General features: G+C 41.1%; 1 long non-coding RNA gene across 1 annotated transcript in view; it reads right to left on the minus strand.

The window, feature by feature from the left end:
- Positions 1-2,427: 2,427 nt before the first annotated feature.
- Positions 2,428-27,642, minus strand: part of LOC115596848 (uncharacterized) — a 36,452-nt gene continuing 11,237 nt past the window's right edge. The window contains exons 2-3 of the long non-coding RNA XR_003986965.1: positions 6,852-6,965; positions 2,428-2,612 (exon numbers count right to left, since the gene is read on the minus strand). This is a non-coding gene — a long non-coding RNA (uncharacterized LOC115596848). The remainder of the gene's footprint in view (positions 2,613-6,851; positions 6,966-27,642) is intronic.

A 27,642-nucleotide genomic window follows, 5' to 3' on the forward strand; every position in this document is an offset into this window, starting at 1 on the left:
TATCAAGGAAATATATTGGAGGCTACTGCTAGGGCCAGAGAATCTTTAGTAATCGTAAATTTTACTTTTTTTTGTTTGAACTCTCATAACTGGACCTAACTGAAAACAAAATTTGAACATGCTCATGAATCAGTAAACAGTCTTTTAAACATGAAACGGAACTGGCTCTTTTTTTTGTGAAAACACTGCAGCGTGTTCCTTTAACTCGGGAGACGCAGGAGAAAGAGAGAGGGGAGCCAAGAGAGACAAAGTGGGAAAGAGCTACATCGGGAGAAAGTCAGTGACCTGTCATGTTTTAGCTATCCCTTTACCACACACACACACACTCTCTCTCATACACACACACACACACACACACACACACGGGGGCAACGTGCACGTTAATCTGAACTGATTGCATGTCCACTTACATAAATTATGGACTGTGATGGATGCATTATTTACTCAGTAGAATTAAAAAGGCATGCCAGGTTGCCGGATGCCATCACAACATCACGACACACATACACACACACACACAGACTTGCAGAGAGGGAGATTTAGCAGCAATGTAGTTTGAACAGAAAAAGGAACTAAAATGAGCATGCATCCTCTTCACACTGCCCTCGGCTCTCTTCTTTTTTTTATCTCTTTCTGTTTGTTCCGTTGTCCATCCGACCCAGATCTCTTCCTCCTCTCCTCTTCCTCCTCTTCTTCCTATATCGGCTACCATTCCTACCCTTCTTTTTTCCTGCCTTTTTTCATACTTTCTCCACCAGTCGTGTGCATCCGTCCAAGCACTCAGCCATCTTTCCTTGCAACTTTCCTGCATTTCCTCAGTATATTCATTGTTTCTACTTTCACAGTTTTTGTTTCCTTTCTTTCTTTTTTCCTCGCTATTTTGTTCCGTCCTTGCTTTACCACCTCTATCCATTCCTATTTACACTCTTTCACCCATTTTATTTTCTCCTCTTTTTTCCCATCCTCACATCCTTCCTTCCTTCCTTAAAAAAGATTGAGCTTGTCTGTCCTTCTCACATCCTTCTGTCATTCTGTCTTTCTTCCTCACCCCCCTCCTGCCTCTCCCCCAGTATCTTTTATATCCTCTCAATGGTTTTGAACAAAAAGCTGTTATTTTCTTGTTTTCCAATCTCTCCTTTCACTTCCTTCTTCTGTTTTTGTTTTCTCTCCTCATTTGAAACATACCTGACTCACTCCACTATTTCTTTCTGTCAATCATTTCCTTTCTTTCCTCTACTGATCACTGGTTCCCCCTCATTCTCAGGCAGGTCCAGTTGGCTTGTATGATACATCCTCTGTCTTTCACTCTTTTCCTCTTTTCTTTGCCTCCCATCTGGATTTGACATCAATTGAGAGAGGACCTAAAGGGAGTTCAGGAAGCAGGCGGAATAGATTACAGCAGTATAGTTTTGTGACGAGGTACCCTCAAACAACAGTTCAGCATATTTGATAGATTGATGTTCTTCCATGATTCTTGTAGTTTTCAACACGTCTACATGTTCTTATTGAAAGTCACCTTTGGAGAGAAAAGTGTCAGGTAAGGAAATAAACAATGTGATGTCATAGGAAGTGTCCTTTTTGTAATTTTTAAGGGCATTTATGAATGTTTATTCACAAAATTCATTGGAGAGACAATTATCATTGGAGGGAGTTATGAGTTAGCTGATTCCAGCCATGTGTATATGAGTAAAAGATTTACGTATCTGATACTAAATGGACTTATGTATCAAAAGTACTTTTACAGAAAAAAAAAAATGTGTTTAGTATTAAAAGTAGTACTAAAAGAAAATTATACATATATAGCGCTACATGTACTCTATGTAAATACTGTACACTATGGGTCAATTGATTATCAGCCTGCCCCACTGGAAAACACATTTTTAATGAAATTATGTAAAGTCACGTAACTTTTTTTTCTGATGCAGCAACTAGGTAACAAATGCATCTAGTGGAGTAAATTTATATATACAATTTACGCCCTCAAAATGCAGTGGAGTGGAAGTATAAGTAGCAGAATATGTAAAAGTATGAGTATGAGTAAATGTACTTTGTTACATTCCATCACTGAGGATTAGTGTGTTTACATTTGTTATGACGGTGAGAAGAAGGGACACATGTTTTACTGACTCAACACAAATTGTGTCGATCAGTGTCAAAATAAAAAAAGACTTTGTTTTTCTGTGGCATACTGCATCATGTTTTTGGTGTTATAATTGTAATAATACAAAATGACAATATGATTTATAATAATAATGTAAAAAAAAAAAAAAAAAAAAGCAAAGGTTCATGGGGTCTCTGACTAACACAGAAAGCGTAAATTTAAAAAGCGAATAAACAAGTCGCAGAAGCACGAAGAAGAGGCAACTGACTCCTTTTTATGCCTATATTATCACCAGTGTGGCTTTTTATTTTTGACAGAGTGAGTCAAGCACATTAGGGCGCAATTCACAGCAATCAGGTCTTTCCTCTTTTTCCTCCCTTCAAGTCGGCGGCAAAGCCCAAATCAGTATGCAAAGTGTCACAGTGGGGCGGCTCCTTACAGCAAAACATTCAGAGCTTTGCTGGAACTTTTGGACACCGTGTGCCGCCTCCAGAGCCAAGAGGAAAGGCCTCTGAAACAGATAGAGAATAAAAAAAAAAAGAAGAAGAAGAAACAGAGAGAATATCACCAGAAAGGAGAAAAGTCTGCTTCTCCCCACGCACTTCCATCCAGCAGCCTCAATCTTGGCTACAGCACGGTCGACTTAACACCTAAATATAGAGCATGCCGGCTATTCATGTAGTGTTATTGCAACGCTAATGCCCACAATCGCGGATTTCGGAGGGGCTAGCCGGCCTTATAGTGCGGCCGCCGGCTCCTGAATATGCATGGTGCCGAGCAGGGAGAAGAGAGCGCCAGGCGAGACACAGAGGATTTGATGTTCAATAAAAGAGAAAGCCTTTGACATGGAATATGAGCGGGGCCTAGCCTCAATATAAAAGAACCAGGAGGGGAATTAGATGGTTGGAGAATTCCTTCAGAAATACAGACAGAGAGACAGAAAAGAGAGTTATGAGGAAAAGAAAAGGGGATATTTGAGTGTTTCTGTGTGTGTGTGCGTGTGTGTGTGTGTGTGTGAGCGAGTGACAGAAAAGCAAGCAGAGACATACCGTACACACACTTTGAAAGTGGAAACATTCCTCTCTGCGCCCTCTTTGACAGAGTATGGATAATACAAACCTATGATACATCATAAGCAAGTCATTGAAAAGTCACTGCGGCGTCTCTTCACCAACTCTTTTTAAAAGCTCCGCTGCTCCACTCCCCACTCTCACGTGGCGAACCCACTAACTTTCTCCAAGCTTTACGTGGCTTTTAAAGATTACCTTTAAAATCATTGAGTCACTTAACAGGCTCTTTAAATTAGACAGGGCCTACGGGTCAGCCTCATTACAGATGCCATTAGCAACCATGCACCAAGGCTGTACGAGGAAATAGTTGTTAAAGGGGCCGATAAGTGATAGCGGGTAATCCTCATAAAAATGAATCCTAACTAAATGGCCGCAAATGAGACGTTTTTTCATTCTAGTGGTCTCGCAAAGAGTGTGAGAGGGAGGAGACATGCGTTGCATGTTAACATCGATAAATCACATCGATGTTAGCGAGTATAAGATTTTTACAGGGTACAATAGGTTGCTTTTCACTGCATCACGTTGGGTGTAAAACGAGTATGAAATTCCGAAGCAGAGAAATACATGGACATAGGTGGATGAAGACCTTTACAAAATGACCTCGACTGATGCCTAAGATAGTTGTTGCTGTCAATGCATACTGTACGCGTAGAGTAATTAACACGCTTTAAAACACTAATATAGACTGCTTCATGGCAGAGAGCAATGAGCAAAAGGGTGAAAAGTGAAAAAAATTGTGAAAGTGGAGGAGGAGACACCAGGGTTGATGGGAAATAAGGAACTAAAATGGTGCTCAGTAGAGTTCCTACTTCCACCTAGGCCCGATAGTATATATATATATATCAGACACCTACGTAACGACCTCTTGCTCTAGGACAAGGAGGTGTGGGCCGTCATAGTCCTGCTGTGTCAACCAGCAAAAGGAAGTGGGTGATAACGTAACCTCAGAGCTGGTGATGGGTAAATGGCAGTAAATTAAGGTTTTTGTAATAATAAACCTTGTTGACAGTTTAAAGACTTTAGTTGAGTTACTTATAATTCTTAATAAAAACATTTTAAAAAAAGTGTAGCAAGAAGTATCATTGTCAAACCTTTACTGAGATTTGTGTTGCTTTAAATACATACTTTTATCATGCATGTATTAGCAGGTCAGCGTGTGCTTTCTGCAGCCACTGGATCTAAAGCAAGAACAAAACCATCTTACGGTTAGATTCTTTATTATGCACTTATTACCAGGGTTTTTTGTTTAGTTTTTCTTAAGATTACCAGACATGCAGCAAGAGACTTAAAAATAATCAGACTTGGTACTTATAAGGAGCTTTATAAGTGTCTATTGTAACCCAATAACTGACGCTTGTTTCAAGGACCTTTAGTATGACATGTTACAGAATGACGTAATCGGTGCTGTCAGTTGGAACAGTAAAGTTAAACCCCGGTCAGTCTTTTCTGATCACCTGTTTGCATCAATCAATTTGTAAAAAAAAACAAAAAAAAAACAGCAAAGGTCCAGCGTGTCATCTGCCGAATCGTGACAAGACCGTGTGTCGAATCTGACACAATGAATATCTTAAATGACACAATCATTGTGTGGTTTCATCCCAGCATAACAGCTACATCGTAGGGTAAAATGTTTTATATAACTGAGGAATAAAACCAAGGCGGTAGCGTATTAAAATGAGAGAGATACTACTTCACCGTGGGATGAGACCGTTGCTGAATAATGCACACATGGCAACGTATATTATATTAGTCGCGCGGGCTGATGCAGGAGCGGCATTCACATTCATGCTCAGATTTACGTACACGCTGTATAATGCACAGTCACGGAAGCAGAATGAGAGACATTTCCTCATGCCTGTTGGGGATGCCATGCGTGTACTTTGGTTGGGGCAAGTTCCATACTAAGTGTGTTTTCCATTGCAATTAAGGCTTTGGCCTGATCCCTTCTGACACGGTAATTGTTATTTCAAACACAGATTAATAAATCATGGACATCTAGTTAAGAATTAAAATAGGTCTCCACCAGTGCTGCAGCCCGGACTAACCTCCGCAGCCCAGGCCCTGCACGCACACACACACACACACACAGTATCTTTATGTGTTCTCATGCACCTTTACATAGGCAAACATGCACATACTACAAATAATCTAGTTGCGTATGCATTAACATTACACATACATACATACAGTATGTGCTTACATACCATGCAGACATACAAATGTACATTTGGATTCATGAAATGTAAATTTGTGAGCATGTTTGCTTACAAGGAAAAACCCTATTCACCTGTGTGTTTTTTCAGTCACGTTCCCGCATCTGCCGACAAATTCAAATGAATTCTAAATGGGAAGAATGTTCACCTGATGCTAATTATCAAGAATTTGCATAATTGCATCTCCCTTGAATGACATATCAGGCAACAGAGAACATTTATATTACTGAAATGTGGACCCAATTCCACTGGAAATTGTGACAAAAAAATGGATTTCAATGATGTCGAACCTAAGTGAATATTAACAACGAGGCTACAGCAAAAAGCATTTCATCAGGGTGACAAAGAGAACGCAAGGAGAAAGGAGGTCACAGAAAAGGTGCAGAGAGGAATTTAAGTTAAAATAACAACTAGAACGAAAGGCCTGGCAGTCTCCCTTATGTCAGTCAAGCCTGATCCAATATCAAACTCAATGTATCACTGAAAAGTTGTACACCATCCACTGCTTAACCATAATTTAAGTTCATCTGCATCAAAATGTACTCCCTCATAAATGCCAACCACAGAAATAGGCCTATGTTGTTGTTTTTCTTTTTCTTTTTTATCAAGATCCATGCATTATTCCCTGAGAAAGAAAAAAAACTGGATCTGCCCCTAATCGGGATCACCACCAAAAGTTAATGGCGTCTGTTCTGGTTCGAGACCCATCCTCTCCTAAGTTTGGAGATCTGTGCAGTAGTTTTTGTGTTATCTTGCTGACAAGCCAACAAAGAAACCAACCAACAAATGGATGCGGTTAAAAACATTACCTCCTTGGCGAAGGTAGAAATAAAAAATGTTAAAATGGTTCAGTAAAATGTAAACAGCAGCCAACCAAAATAGCATTAAGGCCAGACAAGGAGATCTGCAAACAGCTGATCTACCCATCAGCGGCATGTCACTGTGAGTTGGCCTTTGGTTGGTAGTTCACCTGCTGATGGGTACAGAGCAGTAACAGACTGACCAAATGCAAGGATGGTTTTCAACTCACCGACACTTGTCCGTGCACTCGTATCTCGCGCCTGCACCCAGCATTTATATAAGTGGGGTTTGAGAAAAATTAAACGGCACTCATTTGTGAGGTTGTTCAGGCATGGGATTTTTCCTTGAATGGCACCATAATTTCATCAGCTGCGTGACAATCTTCAGGAGGTATGCAAATAAATCATCATCACACACACTTAGGTTGTCCAGACAGTGAATCAGTGTCAGCCATTTCAGAAATGTATCTCAAGACATCCCAAACTGTGGGGTAATTACTTAGTCTCCCTGGCAATTGTGTTTTCTGTACAGCTTCATCAGCAATGAATTTTGAAATACACGCATGGCATCAAGTGTCAGCTTCCTCAACATATTCATCAAATTCAACGGCTGGAGGTCCATAATGCTCCACTTTTCTCCACCTGTATTCTTAACTTTTTCACTTACTGTTTTGTTGTTGCGTCTTCTGTTGTTGTTGTTTTAGGTTTCTTCCTCTTCTGGGCTTGTCCAGTCTACATTTTCATATGGCAGTGCTGGGCCCTCATCTCCTCCTGCGATAGTCTGATCAACACGTTCATCTCATAAGTCACACTACAGTGAATGTTAGGAGAGCAGGTTGAATATATATATAAAAAAAAAACATTCTGTAAAATAATTCCCCATTATTGTTATTAATATTATCAATATATTTTGTAATGATATTTCAATTCTTAATCAGACAACTGCCAAGAAAGTGACACCCCTGGATGCTGTGTGTTTAACCTGTGTTTGTGGCGACTAAACCACATATTTCAAGCCAAACATGATCTCCTAACCCGAACCACATGGTTTTTGTGCCTAAACCCAACCCAACTCAAGCACAGCGATATTACAACATAACATTGAAAAGAGGTTGAAGTTGCCACATAAAGACTTGTGAAGATTCCCCCAACATTATGGAAAGGCAATAGTAGACTTTACATTAAAAAGTTTGAGCCCACTTGAACCTTAACTTGAACATTCAAACATCAATATAAACGTACTGTTGGTTGTCATATATATTTATTAATTTATTGCCACTTGTGGTAAATTAGCTTATAATTGACACAGCACAATTTTTCTGATGAATAATTTACAATCAGTTCAGTTTCAGTTGTTTCGATATAATACATATTTATATTGAAATATTAGTAACAATAACAATGTTACTTCTCCCATTCTCAAAATGATCGCAGATTTACCTAGAGAAAACCTCAGAGTCACTATTAAAAGACAGAATCAAGATATTGTCTGATAGAAACACTTCCCTTCAAGTTCTACTGCTACTAAAATGTTTCTCTGACTGACAAGATTTTTATATGTTATGTCTAAAATCCACAGTAAATCGTGGATCACAAGTTTGTGACGCTTCCTGAAGGAATGTTGTGTTTGATAGGCTGTGTGGCGTGTAAGAATTTTGAATTTGTGCGGCGTCAGTTGCACTGTTTTCCATTTCAGCCACAGGAATAAGGGACTTCTGAAATAGCTAAAGTCTCCCGAGATGCCAAAATATTCTAGATTTATTGGGAAGAGATGATGACCATCTACACACGAAACACCCTATACGCAAGCACAAATAGTAAACACTCCAGTCACAAGCAAATATACAATATGTACGCACTGCATTGGGGCAGATACACACTTGCACACACACACACCACTCACACACACTCACTCACTCAGATAGCGTGGCTGTGTTTACCATAGGCACTTAAGACACGCAGTACATCAAAATAAATAGGAGCTGAGGGGGAAGAGAAGGGAGAGAAACAAGCAGGGGAATCTGCATAATAAATGCAGGAGACACTCTCCATGCTGACCCTCCTTCTCTGACTCCTCCTCCACCTTCAAGTCCCTTTTTATCCCATCTCTAATCCTAGAGCCCTCTGTTTTCCACTTCATCCTCACTCATTTCTTTTTTCCTCTCCCTTCCTTCTTTCCTTTCTTTCTTTTTCCGTCGCTGTCCACTTCGCCATTCATCTCTAATCCCTTCCTCGCTCCTCTATCCATTCCTGCGCTCCTCCACACTTCGTCCATCTCCTCCTCGCTCATGCTGTCCTCCTGTGAACTCTTCCTCCCTTCATCTCCGCCTCCATCGCTCCATTCTTTGTACATGTGAGGACCGGGAGAGTCCTGGCCCAATACAAAATTTATGCTGAATAATGTGTTTGGTGGCCACATCGTAGGCTGTCTTCTCTGTACTGCCCCCCCACCCCCAAAAAACAGAAACACACACACACACACACACACACACACACACAGAATCTCCTGTGGTCGACACAGAGCACTTTAGCTATCACTGTGGATTAGCCTGAGACCTGTAATGAACCTTTAAGTATGCCAGGGCCCTTTTAAGCCATTCACACAAACACAACACACACACACACACACACACACACACACACACACACACACAAAATCACACAAGGACACATGAACACACACATGGGCCAAAGCTTAAAATACTCGCACTATGCACACACTCATATACGTGAGGTTGCGTGCCTTATTGTGTGGATAAGATGCCAATCCACGCAGAGAGATCTACATAAATAGAATTATATGTCGCATTCGGTGGCGCACATTGGCACAGATACACACACACACACACACACGCACACACACTTCATCTTTATCAGAGGGCCACAAAAGATGGTCAGCTTTGGAAAATTCACACGCTAAATATATCATATTCGGCACACACGAACACGCACATCAGTGTAAATAAACACAAATGCGTAAAGGCAACACGCTCACACTTTCTGCATAGTGTAAGTACACTTTTGATGATCTAAATATAACGTCTGATATTTTTTTAAACAGCTCTATCGTCCTCTTCTCTCTCTCTCTCTCTCTCTATCTCCACTCGCCTGGACACGAGCTTCCCGAGCAGCAGAGGATGGCAGGTAAGAGGAGGGGATGTGGATTGGAGGGGCCGAGGGGAAAGGCGAGAGAGGCTCTCAAGTGCACTCTGTGCGTACTGTACTTTCCTTTTTTCGATTGGATTCAGCGCAGAGAAGTATAGATGACACAACAGAGCGCGGAGGGCATGAGGAGAAAGAGCAAAGGTGGATCAAAGAGGAAGGAAAAAACTTCGAGGGCCGACTGTTTCTCTTTGGTGGTGATACATGAGGTCTAACTGCATCTCGATGAGCAGTAAGGGCAGGAGGATCGATCCAAAAACACAGATACTACGAATTCTACGTACTCTTTTTTTGTAGATCGATCCAATCATCAATTGGGTTGATATAAAGGGATCAGTTTCAGTTTGTCTTTGCTGGCGCGTCGAGTGCACAATTTAAACGTCGGCCCTGGTCTGGGGTTGTTCACTGGGTGGCTGCTGCTAAGTTACTTGGGCAGGAAGTGCAGCTACTCTATCCAGCAATTGAAGGACATGAGAAACTACTTTTTCAATAATGTGATAAGCACTCAAACATCAATGTTTATTTTGTGGGAACTTTAAGAATATAAAAACAAGCTTCTTCTAGTGGAAAATGCCTTCTCTGGCAACGGATGAAAAACTGAAGGACGTCCACTCTTTATCTTAGACCACAGAGACACTTTCAATACAAATGCAGCTGTATAGGCCTCGTGACATCAGTGGCACGTAGCACAAAGGAGGCTCGCATTAGATCACAAACTTGGATCTCTGTGACGCCAATCACTATCCTCAGAATCAAGTGTCCTTTTAGCAGCACAGCTCCTTGGAAGCTGTAAAGAACATAATTTTTCAACCGGGGCTCGGCATTGTATTTCTAACTAACAATTCCAAGGCTGTTTGATGCTTGTATGTGAGTGCTGCAACAGAGAATAAACACGTTCACAAACCGTGCATGACAACACTCAATGGTCCTTTTGGTGTGAGCTGGTGTGAGCCGCCTCACAACAACATCCCAGCAAAGAGAGGCAAATCCAGCAGGGCAGACATTTGGCTAACTTATTATGAAGATGATGGGCTTATGACAGGACCACATGGAAAGTTGCTGTATTCTATGGTACTGTGCTTGACTTGATGCACCTGTGAGCCATGGATTTGAGAGGTAGGTAAGCCCACTAATTAAAAAGGATATCCACATACTGTTGGCCAGTTGTTAAGAATGCTTCATTTAGGCTTATTTATGCTTAACCTTAGGTACGGATACAGATGTAGCCCTTTGTTCTTACTCACGTTAGTTTACGGTCTACGGTTGCTGATGAAAGGGAGCAGTGCCACAAGGAATCACGAGGGGGCAGTGTAGCCAAAGGGAGACAACTATAAGACACAACAAAGAAGCCTGAGCACAAATGAACCTTTAAGAGATTAAAGATGTTTAAATTGACAGTTTTTGGTTTTTTTTTGCTTTTTTCATGATTTTCCCTGACCACCGCTTGTGGTGAAACTGATTGCTCATCGCAGGTATAATTATAGTATTCATAACATATTACACGTAGGGGATTTGCATTGTTCGCGTTGCACATTGATGTGCCTCTCAGAGACACGGTGGAGTAATACATTTGTAGAAACAGAAGTGCATCTGAACTATGACAGGGATAAACAGACGGAAAACAAATCTCTATGACCATTAAAAAAAAGACTGATTCAGTTTAGAGCACTTTACGGGTCATCTCAGTTTCTAGCATTAGAGATCTGACTGATAGAACCATTGGAGTTGGGCCGAGTCAAAATTATTTTCACTCTAATCAGGCCCATCATAACTTTGTAGCAAGTCTACTACCTGGATTTTTCAAGTAGACTTGTTACCTTGAATTGCAATGGGCAGGATGATAAGAAATGTGTCGCCCTTTAGGCCAACATTAAGGTTATGTGTTATACAGTATATGCCTGCACTTTTGCACCAATAAGATGTGCTTGATATAGTCCTTTTTTGTACAAGTCTTAAAATGGTATTACTTTATCTTCTGAGTTTACTACATTAGTCACACCATCTGACAGCGTCCTGGGATTGTCTTCTAGAACTCCAGCTGACCCTATTAAGAAAGTTGCTTGAACGTGCACAAACACGCGTGTGCAGTGTTCATGAGTGCGTTGCCTGTGGAGAGTGTTGGGGTGGATCAAAAGGGCCCAGAAATGTGTTTTGGCTGGCCATGACAGATCAGTGGGCGACAAGCCACAAAGCGGCCACCAAGGACCCCCGCGGATGACCCCGCATCAAGACTGAATGCGACCCCCTAATCCAGTGTGTCACCTCACACACCTGGACCCTTCACCTCCCGATGGAGAGATGAATCAAAGAGAAAGGGGGCCTTTCGCTGCCCTTGCTCCCGGGGAAAATACAACGGTGGAGAGCGGAGAGATGACCTTATAAGAAGTAGCAGATGAGATCAGATAGTGAGATGACAGGTCAGTGAAAGTGAGTAAAAAAAAGAGAGAAAGAGGGAGATTAGGTGAGGGGAAAGAAGTGGGGAAACGGAGAGGGAGTGAGGGCAAACAGTGAGTGCACAGCCATGTAGTGTGGAGAGTGGGGACTGAGAAGGATTAAGTGGTCATGCCGGGCTTCAGTGTGTGTGTGTGCGTGTGTGCGTGCGTGCGTGCGTGTCTAATTGAACAATAGAGAGACTCCAAAGGGGTTATATGAATGCTACTAAACACAGTTTACTCTACAGGGGCTGATGTGGACACAGAAACATGTTTGTCTCCTTTTACTCACAGGAACATTACATCAATTTAAACTTTTAACTCTCAAACTTTATATCATAATCCTACAAAACACAATTTTGAGAATAAAGAATTGAACTCCCCTGTCTCCTTTATCCATCTATTTTGGCAGCAGGCTATGCAAAGTATTGCAGGCCCCCTTGTTTCCTCCAGACTCCAGGGGAGTCCGAAAGGTGTTCCCAGGTCAGGAAAGATCCATAATCACTGCAGTGTGGGGCAGGCAGGCAGGATTAGACTCATGCTATGAGCAATTTATGATGTGCTTCCATCTACCCAAAATTGTAGCAAATATATGGTGGAGGAACCAACTATCTTTTATGTTCAGGTACAGCTTGAATTTGGCACATCCTGTCAGGGTGTAAAACTGAGAGTAAGTGCTTCTGAGTAAACTCACTGGATGCCAAAAGGAAACAGGAAGTTATTTAATTTTTTAAGTAAATGTGAAAAACTTCATGCAGCAAGCAAGTCTGACCAGGCATGATGTAGGGCAGTTAAAGGCAGGGAGTTACTGGAAAATAGACTTAGTAAAACAGCTTGTTAGTCCCTCGGGTTAATAGATACCATTTACCTAGATCTTGTGTTGGGGTAAGCGCAGAGTGTTCTGTATTTTGTGGAGCTGGATTCATTCAGTCATCATCACTCGCTGTCATAAATGACACGGAAAAAGGGGCAAATCCTGACACTCATGAAGCTGGAACCAGCAAATGTCTGACATTTTTGCATGAAAAATGACTTATCGTGAAACATTTATCAGAATTCATGCCAATTAACTTTCTTTCAATCGATTTACCAAGTTATCTTCTGATGCCACAAAGGATTGTGTTGAGTGTGTGGATGCAGGTAAAGAGGTGGGTGCCCTACTGTCAGAGCTGAATGTTTGTCCCGCAAATTCACACTGACGCTGCCTGATACCTGTTGCATGGCCTTGTAAAAGGTCAAAACATGTTTTAACTAAATACTTTGTCTCCAGAAAAATGTCCGAAACCTTTTTTCACATTTTATTGTGTACTGATCAGTGTTAGTGAGTTCTTAAACCACCCCTGAAAGACCTCCTTAGTGAAGTAGTGTTGTCACCCATAAAGCCCAAGTATAAGGCAGCGTATTGATATAAACAAACAACACTGTTATTATTCAGAGGTCAGGTTCCTTGAACCAGCCCATTGAGAGGGCTCTCCAATGACAAATTGTGATAAACAGTTTCATCTACCCTGACAGTTAAAATGAAGGGGTAGCTGTGGTGTAGACTGCTACACAATGTACAGTTCTGTACGGTATGGTGATGCATTATCAACAGAATGGAAGCAGTGGGTTTCATAATGACTTAAGGAAACATAACAAACTATTGGGCGTCACAGTCATACAACTATTATTCCAGCTTCAAAAAGAAAAAAAAAACATTGGTTTTCTGAATAATTTGGAGTTAAGAATAGTGAACCCTGACCTACAGGACACAAGTGTTTCCACAACCATAAACATGCATGCATACCAACAACAATAGGAACAATGCATTGATTTTATAACATGGGTTGTAGCTTTCCAGTTTTCAGGGAATTTTTTGTTATGTTTTATCAGAACAACAACAGATTTCAATCTATGTTTGACATGTAGCCCTGGTTCTGTGGTATTCCTTAAAGTTTGCCTCTACAGCTTTACTGTCGAGGCCCCTTCTTAAAATGAGCCTTTGCCAAAATCTGGCTTTACAGATGTAATTATTTCATCTGATATAGTGATTTTCTATATTACTAAATTTGTTCGTGCGACATCAAATGTCACAGTTAAAACCTGGGGCTATGTACTAAGGACTGAGGTTGGAGCATGGTGCACATCATTCCATAGAAAAGGAGCAGACCCCACAGGCACATTATTCTCACCCTGTAGATACAGTTTATAATGTGCATCTAGAGGAGCTCCTGGTGATATGATGAGGTCATCTCATCATAGGCTTCAGACCAACAGAGCATGTATCTAGAGTCTGTTCATTGTATGGGGCTGGGTCACTGGCATTTAATGGATGGATCTAATGAAACAACCCTATCTCAGAGATTATTTTAAAGTATCTTTTACAAAAAGAGATGTGGTCCGAAGAAAATGTAATGCCAAAGATATAACTCTCACTTCATTCAATTTCTGTAAACTGTCATATTGTGAAATACAACATCAAGAAAAATTCATCTGAAATACACATACAACAAAAGCAGTACTAAACTTTTTATGATTTTCTTCTGATCCCAGTAGCCCTTGGTTATGGCAAGGGAAAGATCCAGGCCATTCTCAACATAAAAAAACCAAGCAAACCACCATGTAGGTTGGCTGTGAAAGCTGCTTAATACAACCCATACAGCAACCTCTTGTGGCCAAAGTAACTATTACAGAAGCAAAAGAGGATGTCAGGTGAGTCTGTACAGGGCGAAAGTTGAGGATGGATAGTTCAGTCAATCAAGCACAGACCTTCCAACAGTCCAGTTTGAAAGTGAACAGTGATTTATTTTAACTTACTAATGTAAGGTAACAAAGGTAAGTTCCTATTTTAGTATGCCTAACTAACCCTGAAATTGCATATGTACGACAAAGATTTAAGTTGCTGGTACACTGCAGTAGTCATGTTGTTGAAAATGTTGACAAATGTTGTGTTGGGATGCATCGGCTATTCAGTCAGTTAGGTACGAGGATGTATTGGAAAGATCACGGCCTGGTTGAGCTCAGAAAATGATGGCACTGACAGGACACAGCATGTTTATTAACACTTAACTGAAACCACATTCACTCCCTTACCCTTAATCAGTTGCTTTAGTTGCCTAAACCATGCACATCTAGGAATATGATGTTGCTCAGTTACAAAGTGTCTGAAACTGACCAATCAGAAGCCTTTCAGCGCCTTTTCAACTTAAAAAAAATGTTTCTATCATCCAGAAGTTTCTGTGGAACCAACAGACTTACTTGTCCAGAATGTACTCCCGGGCAAAAACTTGAACTTGAACTTAAACCTGGTTTTCATCCTCAGCACCAATATAACACATTCATGTTAGTTGGTGAGAAGATTGTGAGGACAAAACGTCTGAAAATGATCTTTTCAATAACACAACATTATGTGTAACCAGTCTGAAGGAGTCAAGATAAAAGAGTATTTGTACTACACGGCCTTGAGAAGTTTGCTGTCATTCATTTGTGTTTGGCAATATGAGTCTTCATATAAAAAGAAGTTATTAAATCTATATATTTTTGAAATTGACACATCTATGCATTGCATACTTTGCTGCGTTTTGTATTTGCAGAGACAACTGGTTGCGGGAGTGCAGCCTCCAGGTGTTAGCAGCTGATTGGAGGACATGTGTGAGTGTGTCCGTCTAATTCACATGGACGCTGTAATCAATAAATTTGATGAAGTGTCTGTGGTCTGCAGGAATCCTTTAAATATGTTACCATGGTTACACTCTACATACTCACTCACAAACGCACACAAACACTCAAAGAAAATCTATTCGAAAAGGAACATATGCTTGGTTCCTGAGTGCAGGCAAATTAAATAGTCTCATATATGCACACGCACATATACACGCACTTCCCCACCTACACAATATTACGTACATTACGTTTCAACTTATGCATGGTGCAGCCTTCTCGGACACTGAAATAACTTTATGCACAGAGACACCCGCACAGATACACACACACGCCGTACGCAAACACACATATTGCTGTGACCCCAGAGAGCGAGCCAGCTGTGTGTGTGCTGGAGCAGTAACCCCAGCTTTAATTATAAATCAATGGGCCAACTGTAAACGCACACAGAGTGCATCTCTGGCACACATGACTTCTCCCATGCATGTCAACATCCATAGGGTATATAAGCCATTTAAAGTGTCGGGGCCCTTACAATATTCATGGCTGATTATAACAGATGGTAGACGCACACGGAGCAACACACTGCACTGATACAGGACAATGACACAAACAGAGACAGAGAGAGGAGTGAAGGGTTAGGGCCGGGGATCATAAACTGATGACGACTGCTACCAGTCTATTCAGTTACCACGGCTTTAACCTGCTCACTAGAGAAAATCATGGATGTTAATGAATATTTTCAGGCACATTGAGGACATGTATGCCTTCAAAAATGATCAGACAATAATTTAGCAGCACCCCCGTAACTCCTTGAACCCCCTCAGGGTCGTCGCCCCACTGTTGAAGAGCCACACGGCCTATTTTTTGGTGTACTGCCATGTTGAAAACGTATCTGCCTGTTCTTCTTTCGATTCTGGTCATAACAATCATCTCTAGCAGCCTTTAGTAGACTTGCCTGCACTTGTTGCATCCATTCATCTGTATATACAGTATAAATCATAATGCATTAATGATGAAATGGTTCCAGACATTAAAGGGTTCAACTAGTTTTATTTTTTGATCCAGATTTACCATATAACTTCTATACCACTGTACTATAAAGGATTTAACCATCTTGAGGAATGTTGAAGCCAAATAACTTTCTGGCACATAGAGCACGACACAGTATCAGGTTTGCTCCATCGGAGGGGCGCTACATTATGTTTTCATACATTTATCCTTTGTTTACTTTGTGGCATCAAAGAGGGCAAATTTCAGCATTTCTGTGTCACTCACACACAATGTAAATAAAGACTTTTTTTTCTTTTCATTACTAATAAATTGATCTGTTTTTTTTTCTACCTAACAAACACTTACATAATACCGACTCAAAAGAATGGAAAGAAAAAGAAGAAAAAAGAAGACAGAATGGAAATATGTCTTCAGTCTGTTTAAAAATGCTTCAAGCTTTCAAGAACAAACCAAAAACAACATTTTCTGCAACATCTGGGGTGATTATTATGTGGTGGAAAACACACGTATCGGAGTGAAGCACTCCAGGAACTACACAGAGAAAGCGGAGGAAACAGCAATAAATTCTGTGCAACTCCTCAGCTGTTTCCTGTCATAAAGTAATTATGTTCATTCATTTTGATATGCTGAAACTGAATTGAAGGCCGAGGGAAAACTACTTTGTTGCAATGGAGAGCAATGTTGGAGTGCTGCGTATGAATACTAATGTACGTTTGTAGTGCTGTGACACTCGTGTCTATGATATTACTCTGTATTACTCTTTCAGAAATAAATAACTAACAGATGCAAATTAAACAAACTCTTATTATGTACGTTCTAGTTTTATTTTACACCTGTTTGATTTTTATTTCACAGAATTGTATTTATGTCATACTTTTTATACTTACTCTTATATCTTTTATCTTCCTACTTTGATGCCATTATTTTAAAACAGCCTAATCATCAAAGTTTTTTAGCTGACGCTAAGAATGTAAGACTACAGACTACTTCCAAACAAACGTTTAAATGTGATCGTTACAGTTGAATGGCAGTTGACAGCCATTTCCAACTACAGATGTCAAAGTATGCAGCGTGTCCACATGTCAACACTTCACACGCATCAATCATGCATACAGGAACATGCATCCAAGTGCCCTCACTGTAACCTCTGCATACAGCTTGCTTTAAAGCAACAGTAGACATCAGCAGGGCAGGAAGGATGGAGGGAGTGAGTGGTTGGGGACGGAGGTGAAGCGAGGGAGGGCGATCAAGTGGCTCTACAAATTATATATAACTACTCGTGCAATTATGGGTCTATATTACTAAGTGCAGTCTGTCACAACAGCAAAGGCTTGACGAGAGGATAAGTCTGAGACAACACCGCGTGGATCATGCATTCGAGGGAGGACAAGGAGAAAGAGAGACTGAGGTAAAATCAGAAAAAAACTAAAATAAATTAATGTTTAGCAGTCTTTACGGAGCATGGGGCGGATTATCATAAGCATCCGTTGTTATGGAAAAGTGGCAGAGAAGTGCATGCATTAGAAAATAACCACATGTAGTCTTCTAAGTGATTCTGCTCCCAACTTGTGTTCTTGCAGCACCGGTTCTTTACCAGCAGAGGCAACATGATATTTGGGACATGAGGGGAGAGGGACTTACAGTCACTGGCAGGAGTGGCGTCTTCGATATACATGCATTTGTCCGCAATTATCAGCTGATAAAATTTGAATATATGCTCCATCAGATGCACCTCAGATGGACAGGGGAAATGTGTGCAAGGCATTACTAAAACATGCAACATGCTAAAAGTAGCCCCTGGGTCTTGGTTGTCTTCCCACAATCCACCCTGTTTAGTGTAAAAGTAAGATGGGGCACTATTTCGACACCATTTTTACCCAACACTGCTGTCCTGTCCTGGCCCTCTGCTGCTTAATGCCTCTCCTATTTCCACTTGCTGTTGCGTCACGTCTATGAGTCATAGAGCTGATCAGAGTCTCTGTAAATCGCCTCTGTTATGTATCCCTTGTTTTCAAACTGGCATCTGTCGGTCTCACCACTGTGTTTCACTGGGAGGCTGTCGAGCCCAGTTGGGCTGGCTAAGCCATTATCATAGGTATGGCCACTTAGCTTACCCTATAACTTAGCTAACTTGCAAATGGAAGCTAGTTTGCTATATTTATGCTGCTAGGTGTACATTTTTTCATACTCTTCATACATACTCCTGTGTATTGAGGTAGCTCACTCATGAAACATGATGACATGTACAGCGCCAAGGTCAACTGCCTCCATTCTCTTAACTTAGAGATCCCTTTGTTCCTTACACAAAGTTTCTCTTCTCTTCAGTGGCTCTCTTTGTCAATAGCTCTTAATAAGAGAGAACTTTATTAAGGAGGACTCCAAGTGGCAAGATAAAGTCCTCTGTGAATATGGCCCCTGGTACAGATAGGGGGCGGATAAGATAAAGAGAAGCTGGGCAACAATTTGTCTCAGCGTTGCGCGTTGTTTAGTGTCAGGTAGTTTTGGCCATCTTCCCAAACAGTTTTAATGACATTGTACTCCCCAAGTTAATTGCAGGCAACTGGGTACAGGTGACAACAATAAAGAGAGGCAAGAGAGTAAGAAGAGACAGAGCAATTGTTCACTTGTTTACAACGTATCTTTTTTCTTTCCTTATCTTATTTTAATGTCTGGGGGAAAAAAAATAGGGATTAAGTGGGTTAATGCCCAGAAACTATGGACAATGCGAAAAGGCCACGTTTGGGGTTCAATGTACATGCGAGTCTCTAACCGCATCCAAACGGAAACAGTGGAGCGCGTTTCTATGCGAGTGTGCGTCCGTGCCTTGGCGTTCGCATCTATTAATCGGTCGCTGTAAATCACTGAAAAAAAGGAGACATCATAACAGAACGGTGACAGAGAAGGTACCGCACGCCACACATGCTGTACGCACTGACACACAAAGTTGTTTTAAACAGAGGCGCGAGAGGAGGAAACCGCTGGCACAACAGCAGCTCACGTCCACCACTCCTGCACCTGGCCATGCTTCCTATATACCCCCACACACTTCCTGAGTCAACACACACACACACACACACATACACTGAAGTGCTGGCGACCACAGTGTCAACAGGCAACTGACAGAAAGAAAGCAGGAGAGAGAGAGAGGGAGAGAAAAGAGATAAGGAGAGGGAAACACACCCTGTATAAATCACTCTCTCTGACAGGGTGAGGGTGAGGGGGCGGGTGAGAGAGGGAGAGACAGAGAGCAGCAGATGAAGTGATAGAGCGCATCTCCCTCCGACATCATTCAGAGTTATGTAACATACAGTAGCGTACTGGTAGGAGTCATTGTAAACAAATGCAGCCACACATACATTTATGCATTTATGCATCAACACAAGCGAGCCACAGTGGGTGTCCACGGTGGAAAATGTATTCTCCGTCTGTGTTGGCTGCGCACACATAATACATAAATAGGTGCTGCGTACGTATAAATATGCAGCAAAAAAGCACAGTTAACAGGCTTGAAGACATTTCAGGGTGATGAGTTGTAGGAAAACAGTATGATAGTGCATGGAGAAGAAACAATGGACAAGAGTAAAATGGGAGACGGTACATGATGGATCAGAGCTTTGCTGTGAGGGAAAATGGGGAATACAAAAAGCCTACAGAAGTTGGTGAGGACAGCAGCAGAAAGGGAATGACTATGGCAATAAAATATGGGGGGAAATAAAGGTGGATTCTAAGAAAGAGTATGGAAAGATAACACCAGGATATGCAGGGAAAGTGGAAGACTGAAAGACATGTGGAACTAAAAAAGGGCTGACAACAAAGGAAAAGAGGAGTGAAGATGAGACTAGGAGAGAGGAAAGGAAGGAGAGGGGAGAATAGGGAGAGTAGATGGATTACTCCAAACATCCACCCTGTGGACTTGCAGATTGGCCTCTTGCAGACTTAACTGTGTCATATGTGAAGACTGAGAGGGTTCTAAGATGGGATAATGTATGACACGAGAAGGGACTTTAGATCAGACGGATATGACTGGTGCTGAGATCCCGACCTGAGGTCCATCTCAGAGGTTTTTCTGAACGGTTCCAACTGGAGTTCACCACATAACACCAAGCCTCACTTTATAAATAAATTTAAAAATAAGACATATATTTTTCTGCTGTTACTCAAAAGGTGCGACAAAGTCACTGTTTTTCCAGTCACAAATAGGCTTCAAGTCCAGGCAAGGAAATCCAAAGTTAAAGCCACTTATGTAGGAATTCATATTTTGTGCTAGGCTGAGATTTACACTTAAGTCTTACTCGTTCTCTGTCTCTTTTTTCTTTTCCTCCATCACCGTCCTCTTCAGTATCTTCACCTCTGTCATGATGTCAGTAGAGGCTGCTGAGCCTTGTTTCATTGCTCGCTTGCCCAGCTCTGCTCCTGGCGACCATTCTGGCCCAGGACCTGAAAATCTGACTTGAAGCTACGCTACACAGCAGTAAGAGGTTGCTTTCAGGGAACCCTGTAAATCAAAGAGAGTTTAGGCAGAGCAGCCTGATAACTTAAGAGGCAAAACCAGAAAAACACTTTCTACGTCAAACATGATCCAGTTTCACCAAAATCAGTGATAGGTGTGATGCTTGGGATTTACTGCTGTAAAGCAAGTCCTTTGTGACATTGTCTTGTCAAGTCATCAGGTCAACATACCTGCTAATAATACTACTTATGTTACTACTAAAAATAATAGTAATGTCATTCATGTCAAATCTTGTCAAATCCATATTGCTCTGAATTAGGTGTAATCAAAGTCCACACTACTGAAGTACACAGAACGTGAGTTTGAGGCCACCTGTGTGGAGTTGTGCATTTGAATAACCCTTTGCAGTGTTGAATTCACACGTACATACCCAGTAAATCTGCAGTTATACAAGTGTTGGGAAGTCTTCACATTTGGATTCGGCATAAAAGGAAGAATGTGTGAGTGAGAACTTGCTAGAGCAGAGTAGTTACTGGAAAAAAAAAAAGGATTGAATTGATGTAGTTGGAAGGACATGTTGTCAGGTAAAACGGTAAAGCAAGGAAAGAGACCAGGGGAAAAAAAAAAAAACGAACGAGAAAAAAAGGAGAGAGAAGAGAGTTAGAAAAGAACAGGAAGAAGAAAAAACTAGTGAGGAAGTACAAAGAAAGAGTGAGATAGTAAGAAGAGCCGAGTTAAAAGTGCCAAAGAAAGAAAGAGAGAGAGAACATGGGGGGAAGAAAAAGAAGGGAGGGGGAGAGGAGGGAAAGGGAAAGAGAGATAGTAACAAAGAGGAGAGGGAGGCTGCCAGCTCGCTCTCTGTCTCTGAAGCGTCTTAAAGGCCTCAGACTCTCATGTATATTAATGTCGCTGAGATATGACAATGGTGACACAAAGCCTGTTTACAGGGAGCTGGCTGGCTGCAGCCAGGTTGAAGCTGTTTAGCATGCGACACTGCTGGGATTTATCACACTGCACCCATGTCGGATGCTGCTCAACTTAATACAGCAACACAGCTTTTTTGTACAGTGCATTTACATTTTACTCTTTTGCATTTAGCTGGCGCGCTTATGTGAGAGTGACCTGCAATGAGAAGCCATGTCGGAATTGTCCTAAATGATTGCAAGCAGAAGGGGAGAGGTCAGATGTCAGAGGTCGAGAGGTCTTACAGGAGAGTCATATAAGAAGAGAGTCACCTGTAATTTGTAACCTGGAACTGCTGGAAGAACACTGTTAACCAACAAAGCATCGGATATCACATCATAACTAAATGAACAAATAAATAAACATGTACATAGCAAACAATTTTATCTGAGTGTAACATGAACAGCACTGAATCATGTGTTGTAAAAGAAGTAGGCATAGGCCATAGAGTAAAGTTATTGTGTTATAATATAATTTTTGTAATAGTGAAAGTCACCCACACAAATATTATTTGAGTCAAAGCCTTGAAGTATCAGATATTAAAAGTATTCACATATTGAATGTCATTTTCTGTCACTACGCAAAGTAAAAGTAAAAGTGAAGTATAGATACATTTATATGTATACACTGTACTACAGGCCGACTGATTATCGGCCTTGTCAATTTTGATCTTATATTTAACATTTGTCTAATCATCAGAATCAGTGTAGGCTATATTTTGTTCTGATTGCCAAATCAATGACCCTATAATACCCATCTGACTGTTATATTCCCGCATTTGTACGCCTCCAGTTGGTAACCCAGGGTTTTTATTATACATTTGTATTCTACAAGCCTAATCTGAGACAACCCTGCTAACTCAGAAAGCCCTTAGTTCATTGTGTTGCAGAAAAACACGGGTAAGAACATTACATGGCCAGTAGTCATCCAAGTCCATGGAAATTTTCTTTTGTGATGCATTTCGCTCAGCTAGAACACAAGTGCTAAATCTGATGGCAGACCATCTAATAGCTGAGACATAGTCTGCAGGTGGTGCTAGATAAAGTCAAAGGATTCCCAGTAAAGGAATAAGCCTTTGGGGACCACTAATGTATATACAAAGTTTCATAGCAATCTATGCTATATTTGTTGACATATTTCAATCTGGACCAAACTTGTAGACAGTCTGACCAAACGGCCTGGCTGAAGTTACCACCCATAGAGGCATGTACATGCAAAAATGTGTATCCCCACTTAGATCTAAGTACAATACAAGAGAGATAAGTAACTGGAACTGAGTTGAGGTTATGCTTTAGTTTTTACCACCTGCCTCCTAGAAGTTAAACTTCACTTGACTTTCTTATTATTGTTCTTCAGAAGAGGGCCAATGTGACCAGAACGTGTCTGAGACTATTTTTATTCGATCCTTTGTGAACTACTGTTTTCTTAGTCTGGGTTTCAGTGGAGAGTTTAGGTGCCACGTTGTGGTTCAGATCCTGCCAAGTATGGTTTTTGGACTTTTCTCCAAGACAGTGGTAACTTTCCAAAATACCTTAGGCTACACTTGTTCTAGGTGTTGATTTTCAAAGGCCTGTGGTAGGCTATCCTCTCCATGGAAGCAGACAGACATACTGTCTTAAACTCGAACAGCAATCAAAAAGCAAGGGAGGCGTGCGTTATGTAACTTCTTTTTTTAAACCTTGAAATACTGGCTTTGTAGTTAGCACTTACACATATCATCAGACCAGGGATTTGTATTTCCAACAGTTGTGCTCCACTCTGAGTTGGGTGCCAAAACACACAAAATGTCAATTTCTACATTATATTGCTTTAATATAACTAGTTCTCTCATTCTCGCAACATTTTCTCTGAAACTAAGACACCGCATTTCAAATGTCTTGTGAGGATCTCTTTCACAAGGCAAGAAAGTTGAATATGGCCTATTTTAATATTTCATCCTTGTTGTGACAGTTTTACTTCTGACACCATCTGCCATCCCGAGAAGTGATTTTCCAAAGAGGAAGGTAACAGTGGTATATAGATTGAGAATAAAATTACAGTTTATCTGGAAGTCATCTTTGTGAAAATTAGTTTCTGTAATACACAAAAATAAGCACAAAACAATACTTTATGTCAACCAGTAAATATAAATCCACTTATGTCCAACCAACAACAAAAAAGGAGTGTCTGTAATTGTATTCAGTATTGGAATCATCTGCCCAATTCTCTCTTTTCTATTCATTCTTAAAAACAAGTGAAACAGCATTTGATCATTGTACATTTACTGTTTTACAGTTGCTTAGTGCAAAAGCACATTCGAGCAGTTTGAAATTTAAAGACTTACAAAATACAGCATGCAACTCCTGGACTTTTCTTTTTGTGTACATACTAAACAAATAAGCTACAATTTGTTAATTAAGTAGTGAGCTTTAGTGGGGCTGAATTGATTTATTTATGGACTTAAACAGGGAAGTCGTTTCAACCTTTTCCCAGGATTTATGCTAAACTAAGATATTTACATCAGGCGCTGGATTAGATGATTTTATGTAATGATCAAGAAAGCGAATAACTGTCTTTTCCAAAAAATGTGTAAATGTGCTTTTCTAACAACTGAACTGTTTTGTCATTTGTGAGATGTCAAATGATTCAAGTGTTTGTTGTTGCATCTAACCACCAAATTAATTGTCCAATCTGGCAAAAATTCTAAAATATACATTCTCCAGCATATTGATCCACTTGCCTCCCTTGTCAAACCACACTCTATGGATATTGGCATTACACTTGATCCTGAACTTGAAGTTCCAATGCCATGTCCATTAACTGGTTCAATCCTAATTATTTGAAATGAGAAACACTGGTTTCCCATCAGCCTCTGACTTTGAACACATCATTCATGCATACATAACTGCAATTCCCTTTAACTTGTCTCAATCAAACTGCCCTGGCACAACTTGATCATGTTCAAAATGTAACAGCCAGGCTCTTGAGTAGGACTACAAAATCCATATAATTGCTGTAACAGATAACATCAATATACCAATATTTTACTACACTTGATAAATTGGCCAAATTAGTGTTTTTAGGCAAAGAAACAAGCACACATCCACTTCTTTAGAGACACCTGCAGTGTGCAGTTTGCCTCCACCTCCTCCTTCACCTGCCTGGTGAGAACGAGACAGCGCCAACTCTCTCACTCTCACATTCTCACCCTCCCCCGTCCATGGCGATGCCCCAGAAGGGGAGGGGAGGCGTGGTGGGGAAGTCTGGGCGAGACAGATTCAAGTCTTTATTGAAAGATCATATGGGATGACTGTGGAATCCCATTACTTGTTGATTAAGTATTGATCCCGAGCTGTCCAAGTATTAACAAGTAAGCTAATATGGGCTGACCCATGGGACCAGTGGCTTGGGGTGTGTGTGTGCGTTTGTGTGTGTGTTCAGGCATATGTGTGTGTGCATTTGTGTAACCGAATGAGAAATAGCGAAAGATGGAGAGAGAGAAAGAAGGGAGCGCGCTTCAAAGTGGGACAGGTTGAGAGAGAGCAGGAGAGAAAGAAATTATCACAATAAAGGCCGATGGAGAGCGAAAGCGATTAAAGTTCGAGACGACAGCGAGCCAAAGTGTGGAAAGAGTTGACTGCGTGGAGGAAAAGTGGAGCGAACTTAAGTGTTAACGGGTCAAAGGAAGAAAGGGAGAGGAGGGAAGAGAGGTAGTTAAGCGAGGGGGAGGAGCGTGGGGGTGTGCAAGGGGGAGGTTAGGTGCTCAAGGCTTTGGATGAAATGTCAAGCGCTTACTGCTGAGTGGAGATCAATTCCTTCATTACTCTCTGCTCTTACCATTACCATCATCGCATGGCATTTCTGCAGGGAATTGATGGTCCCCCCATTACGTACATGCAGCAACGCACATGCCCAACCTCACAGTACTTTGTACTAAATGTGTGTGCGACAGACTACAGTATAGAATGTGGACTACTTCATGAAAACAGAAAAGTTATTCATCTGATGGTTTTAAGTTTTAATGAGGTAATCTCCTTATGTGTGTATACATAGCCACAGGCTCTGTCACATGTCCGATTTTTACCCCTGCCCTTCAGAACAGAGATACCGAGTTGAAATCTCCTTCTACGGAAGGGAACAACCCTTCAAGACCCTCATATGTCATCAGTTGTCTTCGATGGTGTTCACGTAGACAGATGTGACCAGGCCATTCCAATATAGCCATCTCCAGCTGTGGCAATTCCTCTTGCATTACTTGGCAATCCTGGTACAATTCATTCCCAACTTCACGCTGTCAATCAGGCACTGTTGCAGGAGACCCTGGTATTGCTTATTAGAGGAACGGTACCAACGTTGAAATATGTCAAATTGTGGGACTGTCATGCTCAAATTAGCAATAATAATGTAAACTAACATCGGTATCTAGTTAGCTACAGACACATCAGCAAACAAGTAGCTATTGTTTTATGTTTGTTTTAAAGTAAAGGATCATAATACATTGAAACGATAGAAAGTTCTCAAAAGGGTTAGGGCCTTATTCCTCAAACTAAAACTTAACCTTAACCTATTTCTCTCATATTATCAACAAATCCTCTGAAAAGGGAAAACCAAAAGCATGTTAGTCCATCTCACGATACTTTCTAACTACCACTGCATTCTCCCTCATGAAGAGGTAAGCCTTCAAAGCAGCACCAATCCTCAACTTTGTTTTTATTACATCACGTTAGCAAACAGCTGCCTGTTATAACATTCGGCATGAATGGACGAACAGTGGCATTGGAGTCGTGTCTCCTGCCACCTGATCTATGTGAGGTCCACGTTGTCTCTTATTTTATCTGTGTTTGGTTTTCAACAACACTTGTTAGTGGCCAACTTTCTATGTCTGTTTGATGGATACTCAGCAGTTAGTGTAATATCTATACAGGACTAAATAGTGCAGTTTGCTTGGGGCTATTTTCAACTGCTGATTGGCACATGTGCAGTGCACTACTGAGTCAAAACCAGAATGGTGTGATGGAGGCAGCATGAACTACACTGTGGGTTTTCATGGTAATGAAGGACCATGGCACCCAGCGTAAAAGTGGACCCATCAACATGTGTTTGATAGCTTTTGCTGGGAAATACTTCATTTATGGAATTGGTCTTTTCACAGGATCTGTTGACTATGAGAAACATATAACATTTTGCCAGCTTTATGTTTTTTATATGAAAAAAAAAACAATCTGTGCAAGACTTGAAAAAACAAAATATTATTCTAGAGGAAATGCAGTTTATATAAAGTACATGTAGAGACGAATTGTTTATACAAGTGTGTAATGTATTCTGAGATGGCAGAGCATGTGTTGTGTAATCATCAGCTAAGATGTAGCTATACACTTCAGTGCTTGGAAACTGTTCATGTAAACAGAGGAAAACATGTCTGTGTGCATGCCAGAGAACATCATGTACATCTAAATCACCAGTGAGAGCGGCGCAGAGCAGTGAGGGGTATGACCTGACCTGAGCTATTGAACGTCAGGGCTGCAGTTTGAGTGGTGTGAAAATGCTATTGAACTTTTGCAAATGCCCAAAAACCTCATCCACCCCCTCCTCTTTCAGCCCTCAGGACCCCCGCACTGTGAGTCCCCTCTACACCTCCATCCTTCATCTCTCCTCATGGCTCTCCCCTCTGAACTCTGGGCCGAGGAACCAAAGTCTGCAAAACTTGAATGCTGATCAAAGCTGAGCCCTGACACCGACCGGGCAGCAGATTAGCAGAGCCGAGCCAATGTAGCAGTGAGGTTGCAAGTTTGAGTCTTTAAAGTCAAAGGCCAAGCGGA

Source organism: Sparus aurata, chromosome 15 (assembly GCF_900880675.1).
Source record: "Sparus aurata chromosome 15, fSpaAur1.1, whole genome shotgun sequence".
NCBI classification, from domain to species: Eukaryota; Metazoa; Chordata; class Actinopteri; order Spariformes; family Sparidae; genus Sparus; species Sparus aurata.